We start from the raw sequence: 10,277 nt of genomic DNA on the forward strand, positions 1-10,277 counted from the left end.
TATTTACCTGAGATCACACAGGCATTAAGTGAAAGAACCAGGATTTGAATGTTGAGCTTCTGATCTCAAAATCAATGACTTGAGTCCTGAGAAAAAGGGAAAAACAAGAAATGTTTGATTTCAAATAGATGCTTCAAAATCCAAAGCCAATTTTTATGGCTTCAAGATGAGCTGCCCTCCATGACTGCTTTGGAGGTAAGTTACCTTAGAGTTTGATTTGGGGAAAAATGTAAAATCATGACTACTAATCATATTCCTAAATAATTAGGATAGGGTAAGTGATGATAGGTTGAGTCTATCATGTATCAAAGACAGGGGAGAATTACAGGATCATAGAAATAGAGTCATCTAGTCCAAAACCCTCAATATTCTGATGAGGAAACTCAACTCCAAGGAGGAGGTAGGACTTGCCAAGGTAATGAGTTGCCAAGCCCAAACTGGAATATTAGATATTTGTGATTCCAGTTCCAATATTTTTTGCCATACCATTCCAATTTCCACTGAGCATTTAGTTTTATGCTGTTGTAACTTCTCTGTTCTTCAGCCTTAACAATCTCCCAGGTCCTAGTAGCTGGGTGACCTTGGGCAAGTCGCATTCCTCTGAGCTTTACCTTTTATTTCTTCAAAATTAAACTAATTATATCTGCATTGAATCCATAGCAGCTGTGGTGAGGAAGCCATTTTGTGAACCTTAAAGTGCTATACATATGAGGGTTAATGCCCATTACCACCAATGTACAGATACATCTTCTCTCTGTCTGTGTGTCTGTCTGTCTCTCTTTTTTCCTGTCTCTCCTTTCAATTAGAACAATTTCTGGGAATCAGGAAGGAGCATTCCCTTCCTGGTACAAGAAGATCAGGTCTAAATGAGAATTTAAGTCATATAAGTCAAAAGGCTAGTCCAAGTGAGGAAACTTGAGTTTTTTGGAGTGCTGAAGTTCAAGGGTTTATAGGGAGAAAGAAGCCAAGAGTAAGATTGGAATTTCTAAGCATTCAGAACTAATACAAGGGTGGTCAGAGGGATAATCATTTGTCTGACTCCACCTGTCTTCTCAAAGCTCCCTTGGACTGCTACGTATATTTCTTAATCATGTTTTGAACTGTTATAATAATGACAATCATAATGATGTCGGGACTATCTTTTCTCTTTTTGTATCACTGCCTGGCACATAGTAGGCACACATTAATAAATATGTTAATTAATCATTAATAATAAAAATAACAATAACTATACCTTTATAGTGATATAATATAAAATTAAATATATTGAATATGAAATCAATATAAATGCATTAATTTATTGACTCATTTGATCCTCACAACAACCCTATTATAGATGAGGAAACTGAGATAGAAAGAATTTAAGAGACTTTCCCAGGGTTACACAAGACACCTACTAAGTGTTTGAGGTAAGATTTTGACTCAGTTCTTCCTGACTCCACTTCTAGAGCTCTAAGTACTTTCTCTCCTAGATGTCTTTATATGTTAGTTATGATATGTTCAATCTGTCCTTCTGACTCCACCATCATTGAAATATTTTGATATTGTGAGTTCAGACAGAAATAAGGAATTGCTTCTTTTAGCTACTCATAGGAGTGTGTATTTATACACATGAAAACAAAAATATAGACATGTATTTATGCATACATATGTAAATTAAATATATATAGATATACATGAATTTTCATTACAATTTACTTAACCCTTTGTACTTCCCTGTGGAATGTATAACATTCTACTTTGTACTATATGTATGTGCATGTATATGTGAGTATTCATGTTTTATCTTCCCCACTAGACTAAAAATTCTAAGGAATTAGATAGTGTCTTATTCAGCACTGTGTCCCACAAAACACCTGTCATGGTCATTTAGGATATATATTCTCAATAAATATTAAAAATTAATGAATGAATACTTTTTAAAGTTTGGACCACTGGACATGGAACCATAAATGGTATTGAAATTTAGCAATGATCCTAGATTTTAGATAAAAAATTATGAGAGCTCTTAACAACCTGGCTTCTTTTCTATTCTCCCATCTTTCTCAAGGAATTCAAATACTAGCTCACTGTCTTCCTCTCTAACTTAACTTCTATCCTTTTTCTAGGGGACTTCAACATCCATCTTGACTCTCTGTCAAAATCCCTGAACCCTGAATTCCTAAGTCTTCTTAAATCCTTCAGTCCACCTCAGTTAGTCCACCTTTTTTACACACAGGAGTGTTTACACTCATATTTCATTATTATTACTCACAAATGTTCTACTATCTTGCTTAAAATCTCTAGCACTTCTCTGTCCAGCCATTATGTTCTAACCTCCCTTCTCTCCTCATCCCTACTAACCTATCCTTAACCCTCAACTCCACCTCCACCATCCACTGATCAGTATTTTCTTTTCATTGTCAATCACCCAATTATAGTTAACTAGTTCTACTTCACATTTTCATAATCTTAAATAATCCATCCCTTTTTCTTATTACCACTTATAATCTTTACAGACACATCGAGGCAAAAACTTCCTTCTGAAAGAGACCATGTAGAGACATTGAGCCATAGTGATCACAGCTCTGTCTTGGCTTTGATTTTGCTCTGCCTTGCTAGATCACTACTGGCAAACCAATTCAACCTCCATGGTCCTCAGTTTCTTTAAATGTAAAAGAAGGATGTTAACACTTGCACTATCTACCTCACAGGGTGTTGAGAGAAAAATGCTTTGGAAATCATAAGACTCCATAGAAATGGGGGCAACTCAGGTGGCTCAGGGGGTAGAAAACCTACTTAGAGATGGTAGGTCTTGGATTAAAATTTAGCATCATATACTTTTACTATCTGGCTAAGTCACCTAACCCCCAATGCCTAGCCCTTACTATTCTTCTGCCTTGTCACTGATACATGGTATTGATTTTAAAGTGGAAGGTAATGTTTAAAAAAAGAAAAAAAAAGATTCCAGTAGTAGTAATAGTAGTAGTAGTAGTAGTAGTAGTAGTAGTAGTAGTAGTAGTAGTAGTAGTAGTAGTAGTGTAAAAAAGTAGTAATAGTAGTAGTAGTAGCAACAGTAGTTGTAGCAGTCATAATAGTCATAGTAGTCATAATAGTAGTAATAGATAATACAGCAATATTTAATCTACTGGAAAACTATCACTTGGGACTTGTTCATCTATTGGAAACTGTACCTTTAAGAAAGGAAACATAAAAAACAGGAGCCATCGAAAGAAAATGGTTATTCAAAATGCTTAAAAGCCTTCCTGAACTTCAAATAGGCTCTTCAAAACAATAATACTGATGATTTAAGGGAAAAATGAATCAAGACGGTATTGATTAAATGTTCCTTAAATTACATGTGGGTTTAAAAAATGCTTGACAGTATGCAAAACACGTCTGAGCCAAAGCATTTGAAAAAATCTTTAGAGACACTGGAAGAATTCAGAATTCAGCCCCCACAAGCTCAACTTAGGAGTGAGAAGTTCAAGCAACACTGGAGATAATCTAAGGCTTTCATTTTGTAAATGAAGAAACTGAGGACCAGAGAATTTAAGTAACTTACCAGAGGTCATTCAAGTAGCCCATGCCTGAGCCAGAATTTGAATCTCAGTGTACTATCTGCAAAACAAAACTCTTTCTTCCCAAGACAAAAGTTTTTCTTTCCTTCCTTCCTTCCTTCCTTCCTTCCTTCCTTCCTTCCTTCCTTCCTTCCTTCCTTCCTTCCTTCACTTCCCATGTAGAAGTTGAGGATCAGAACTGTTAGATGACTCCCAAGATCACATAGCTAGGAAAAGAAGGGGCCAAATTATGAAGTCAAGTCTTCTGGGTACAAATAAAGTACTCTTTCTATTATGTCCACCATACAACAATTCACTTCTCTTTCCCAGGGCTCAGTTTCCTTATGTATGAAGGAAAAGGATTTGAACAAAATATTTTCCAAGTTCTCTCCTAGCTCTAAATTCCTGAAATAACTATGGTAACCTGCTCCTGACCTGACATGTCATTTATCTCCCCTCCCTCTAACCAATGTTACTTCTCATTACTTTCAAAATACTCCATTTACTTTCAGCCAACCAGCCTCCACAAATAAATTACCACCGACACCACATAGATTCCTACCTTCTTTTCAATTCTGCCATTGCTTTCACTGACATTTTCCAAATCCCATCTGTCCATCAAGAACCTACAGAAGTCCTACTTCCTCAAGGAAGTCTTCCCTGATTATCCCAGCTCTCAGCAATCTTCTCTGATGTTGAATCATAGCCTTGACTATACCAATAATGGTTGGTGCTCAGCCAACAGAACAGGAGTCAAGTCATTAACTTCTAGCAACTGAGACCTCTGGGTTATGCAACTTCGTACTGCCAGTTAAATTGTCAACTAGGATCAAGGTAAGTGATAGCCTGGGATTTCGATGCTGTTTTAAAGTTTTAAAACATACTTTCCTCAATTGTTGATTGAGAGGTCACAGTTACCAAGAATCTGGATAGGAAACTAAGAAGTTTGGCCATAGGTGAGATCAAAAAAATAAGTAAATAAATAAAAGTCCAAACAAGATGGAAGGATACACAGTCTAGGGTTTTAAAAGGACCCCAACAAGTACAGCATAAATCCTTACAGAAATCATTAAAGCAGACAGAAAGTGACACATAAATACCCTCCCTATCCCAGAGTTCCTTTGTCTGGTGTCCATGAACTTAAAAAAATTAATAATTATTTTTCAATATAATTGGTTTCCTTGGAAATGTCATATATTATTTTATATGATTAAATATTTTATTCTGAAAATAAATCTAAAGATTTTACCAGATTGCCAAAGGGATGGGCCATAACATAGAGAAAGATAAGAAGCCTGGCTGTGGGTAGAATTGAGAAGGTGTGATGTGGGAAAAAACACTGAATTTATGTCCAAGGACCTGAGTTTGTTTTCAATTTTTTATCTCCATATTGTTCATTCTTATAAATGAACAATCCAATAAATCCCAAACCCCAAACAATATACATCAATAAACAAGTGATGAATCATTTGCTTCCATTTGCATTCTTATTCCAACAAATTCTTTCTCTTAAGGTGGATAGCATTCTTTTCGAAAAGTCCCTCAGAATTCAGGGACCTGAGTTTGAATTCTGTTTCTGCCATTTATTACCAATATGCAATAGCAAATCACTCAGTCTCTTGGAAACTAAGCTTCCCCTTAATCAATGAGCATTTTGGACTCTTGTTACTTCTATAATACCTTCTTTGCTAAATATTACCTTCCCAAAGAAAGGATCATTAGAGTTGTGCCTTAAAAGAAAGGAATAATGCAATATGGCAACACAAAGGCCAGGAAGGGCATTCTCTGAAAAGGCAACAGCATAAGCAAAGGTGGACAGACATTACCGTGTTGAGCCAGAGTTGAGGAATATAGAATTGCTCAGTAGGTCTGAATTGAAATTGATAAATGGCCAGGCAGAGGAAGACCCTTGCAAGTGGTGATTGTTAGCCAGTGACAGGACAAACACAAGACACTAAGCACTAATGAGACCCAGCTGGGACATGTTAAGCTTATAAAAGCCCAAGTGTCTGCACTGATATGGGAAAATGCTAATAAGATAAACTAATATGGAAAATATCTTTTTGCAAAGCTCTATGCAGAGAGAATGCTATTTAGTTAATAGGATTTTTTTTATTATGAAGACATTTCTAGCATATTTTTCTAGCCCAAATAATAATACCATGATAAAAACTCCAATTGTGATTTTAAGTTCTTTCCTTACAATAGCCCCAATAGGGAAGCAGAACAAAGACTATTCTCCCATTTCCTTGATGAAGAAAGATAGGTTCCAAGAAGCTGTAGCATTAGGTTGAATAAAGTAAGGGCTCCTACAGGCTGGCCAACTTTTTCTTCAAGTCTCCATACAACAATTCATCATGGCATAGTAGGGACCTTTGGTTCTCCAAACTACACCACAAGGACCCAGTCTCATAGGGGTTTTACCAAACTGGAAAGACTTCAGAAATAAGCCTGGAGATGAACTGCACATCTGTAATTGAAGGAGCAGACTAGCTAAGTGTGAAGAACACTGGTGTGTCTAGAGCTTAGATCGTGGGCTGGTACACCCTAAAGGAACGTCTTCCTTGGTCCATTCTCTTCCAGTCCCATGATGGAAAGCCTAGCCAACAAGGAATGGATTTTATTTATTTTTTTTAACACCAAGTCATCAAATAGAGAATATCTAAACACATTGTGGCATGTGAATGTATTCTAATATTACTGTACTGTAAGAAATGAACATGATGAATACTGAGAAGCATGGAAAGACATATATATACATATATATATAATATATATGTACACACACACACAGTTGGACAAAGAAATAGAACATTGAATGGAGGAGAAGGAAAACAATCATGCCATGATTCCAATAAAATGAGTGAAAAGAATATGAACAAGAAGGCAATCAAATTGGGAAATTATAATATCTAAGTAGAGTCCAAAGAAGAGAAATGAGGAATTGTGAGTGTGTACCATTGCAGAAAAGGTTAGACTTTTTCCATATATGGATTCATTTTGCCATATCTTCTTTCCCCCTTTTTATTCTTATTTTTTGTAAGGGGTGGCTACCTAAAGAGGAGAAGGGGTTCATTTGGAAATTTAATTGATGTAAAAAATATCCAAAAAAATGTTTAAATATTTAATTAGGTCAGCTCTAAATGGCCAAGTATATTTACTGGTTGATGGGATGCCCACACAGAAGAAACTACTAATCTTTGAAGTATTGAATTAAATAAATATAATGATGGCAAATATATTATTATATTCAAATTTTCTATTTTTCACAAACAGTGAACTGTTTGTAGACTTTCCTCATAAGAATGCTATAAATTTGGTAGGAACACAGATGTTGGTGATTTTCTATTCGAAATCTTTTATCTCCGTTTTATAGATGAGAAAACAAAGTAGAGAAAAAAGACATGTGTGTGTATATATATATATATATATGTACATGTATATTTGGAAATGTGTGCGTGAATGTATGCACACATATGCATGTGTTTTACAGTTCTTGGAAATTAAATATTTTATATTCTATAAAGGATTATCAGGGTGCCTTGAATTGTGTCTTTATTTTTGAAATTGAAAATACTGTCCACTGAAATTTGCACATTTTCTTTTCTATAACTGGGGCCAAATTATTATAAAGGAATGAAATGGTGAGAGAGAAAAATGTGTTGCCATTAAGACCTGATAAGGATGAAGTAATCATTCTGACAATTATGTTCTAAGTGAAACAGAGAACCATGCTAGGTCTGAAGGAGTGAAAGACGGGATTTTCTACCAAGAAATACTAACCCACCCTCTTGCCCATTTCAAAGGCAGGTTTCAGCGAATAGTTCCCAGCACTCAATTTCTTTTTTAAGCTCAACACAATTATTGGATTTATGACCAGCATGAAGACCTGGACCAGAATCCAGCACTCCAAGAAGTTTGAAATGTGGACAGGGCCTCAGTGACCATCTAGACCAACTCATATCGGAAATGAATAGGAACTTACAGTGTACTCACCAAGTGGCCATCCAGGCTTTGGTTGAAGACTGTGTCTTATCTAAAACCACATTGCAAATATTCAATGCATGATTGTTGAAGTTGTTAGGAAGCAATGTGTTCATGCAACAGATCATCATCCTCACCATCAGATGCCATCATTGTTCAGCCAACATTTATTATGCATTTACCATGGACAGGGTGTTGTGTGTATTCTGAGAGAATACTAATTAAATAAGCAATGTTTCTGATCTTATTGACCTTATGCTCTAATGGGTCATAGGGGCCAGAACTATGGATCATTCAGAACTATTTAGCTCTCATATAGATTAATCCATCCTACAGTATCAGAGTTAAGTGCAAATAAAGTGGTATATGAATTTTAAGGAAAGAAAGATCATAATGTAGGTGGTCAAGAAACAAAAGGACGAAGGAAAGGGCTAAGAAAACGTTTGGAGGAAATGACATTTGAGCTAGGCTTTAAAGGATAATAATGTTAATAATGAACAGCTAGATGGCACAGTGGATAGAATTCCTATTCTGCAGTCAGGAAGACTCAACTTTATGAGTTCAAACCCAGCTGTATGAACTGTATGATCCTGGACAAGTCACTTAAACCTGTGTGCCTCAATTTGAGCATCTGTAAAATGAGCTGCAAAAGGAAATGACAAACCATTCCTTGTACCCTTGCCAAGAACACCCCAAATGGGGTCACAAAATTGGATTCAAGTGAAAAACAATTGAAGAACAATCTTAATAATGGCAACCATTTATCTAGGACCTTAAGGTTTACAAAGGGATCGACATGTATCATTTCCCTGGGAAGTCAATGCTGTTATAATGTCTACTTTACAGATGAGGACAACTCAGAGTTGTCTTTGAGTCAGCCAATTGCTTTTATTAAGCTTCCATTGTGTGCTATTTGCTAAAAGGTTAAACAACTTCCCAGAATCATTCAGCTAATGTCAAAGACATGCTCTGAACACAAGTCTTTCTGACTCTCAGGTCAATATTCTAGCCAGCAGACCAAATTTCTTCTTGGATAAAAAGGAAGATCTAAATTCTAGGTCCCAGGGTATAGTCAGAAAATATCATCTAAATTATAGGATCAGAACTTCTGAGGGATGGAATGAACTTTAGCAAAGTTTGAGTCAGATTCCTTTAATTTACAGATGTAGAAACTGAGATGAAACATGCCCACCACTACATTGATAATGAGTAGATGAGCTCTGACTTGGACCCAAAGTCTTACAGCTACAGATTCAGTATCCTTCTCCTTCCTCCTTTCACATCCTTTGAGTGAGATGCAAGAAATATTCTTGACTTAGTGATGATGGCTTCTGAAGCACATTTACAGACCTTCTGTTTGGCTCTCTGTAAACTCAGAGAAAATGCATTCTGCTGTGGGAGATGGGCTTCTCTCTGCTGCTTCCTTTCTTAATTAATATTAATCATATTTGCGGGAAAGCTCGAGCTGGCTTTCAAGAGTCCATCTGTTCTTACTGGGCATTCTCCACTTGAAGGGCTGCCTCCAGTCACAGCCCTTCTCTGCCTCCGTCTTTAGCGAGACCCTACTTAGAGAAAGAAAGGGCATGGGGGCCTGAAGTCATGGAAGCCACCTGGCAAGGGTGGTGGGAGCTGACTGCCATTGAAAGCATGCTGTCACAAATGGGCGATTATGACCTCAGGTGCAGAAAGAGCAGCCAGCTAATAGAAAGCTCCTAAGGAACAGCAATCTGCTTTTCATCCTAATGTGCTTAAAGATAGCTCTACCACACCCCTGTCTTTTTTTCTTTCTGTCTGTCTTTCTGTCTCTCTCTCTTTCTCTATTTTTGTTTCTCCCTGTCTCTGTTGCTCTCTGTCTTGTCTCTGGCTCCATTTCTTTCTCTCTCTGTCTCTCCATCTCTCTGTGTGTCTCTGTCTCTCTGTCTATTTTTTGTGTGTGTCTGTATCTGTCTCTCTGTCTCTCTCTGTAAAGATTAAAATTTAGGGAAACTGAGGCAGGTAGAAATTAGTTTCTCTCTGCAAGGAGTATCATATTTTAGAGGTTTATTAAAGGTTGTGAATTTAAGAATATACAAGTAAGAAAAGGCACATGCCAGGTGAGCCATGAGGTCCACCCAAAATTTCACTCACATCATGAGACGCGTCTGTTTGACAGCAGAGACAGGAAGTAAAGAGCCCCAAAAGCCTTTGCAATCAGGTTAAATACCCCATCTCGTTCTCCGCCCAGGTGAGGTTACAAAGCATTCTGGGGAAGTAGAGCAAGGGCTTCTGGGGATTGAAGTCCAGAGTTCAAATCCATTTTTACATCACAGTTGTTTTTAATATCATTTGGAAGTTTGAAGGAATCTGGTAACCTCTTTTCAGAATATTGTTTTTAAATGACCAAAGGATGTTTTAGATTTTGGTTAGACGTTCATAAGCCAGTAACCAAGTGTTTATTATGCAGCTTTGGTATGTTTGCGATGTTTGAGAAGTACTAGAACCTCTCATATGAGGCTTGCTGAGCCTTTTCAGAGCCTCTCATCCACCTGTAGTGTTCACTCGTCGCCCAGTTCTCACTGCCACAGTTGCAGACTTAGGGGAAATCCATATTGGCAAGACCCACAGAAGGAACTTAATATGTCTCAACTACAAACTCAGAGTCTGCATCCATCCATGATCCATGCACTCTTTTCCAGGAGGCCTCTCTTCCCCCACCCACCAAAGAAAGTATGACAAACGAGATCAAATATGCTCTAAATGGTCTCTGGAAGGCTA

This window comes from Monodelphis domestica, chromosome 1 (genome assembly GCF_027887165.1).
Source record: "Monodelphis domestica isolate mMonDom1 chromosome 1, mMonDom1.pri, whole genome shotgun sequence".
Taxonomy (NCBI): domain Eukaryota; kingdom Metazoa; phylum Chordata; class Mammalia; order Didelphimorphia; family Didelphidae; genus Monodelphis; species Monodelphis domestica.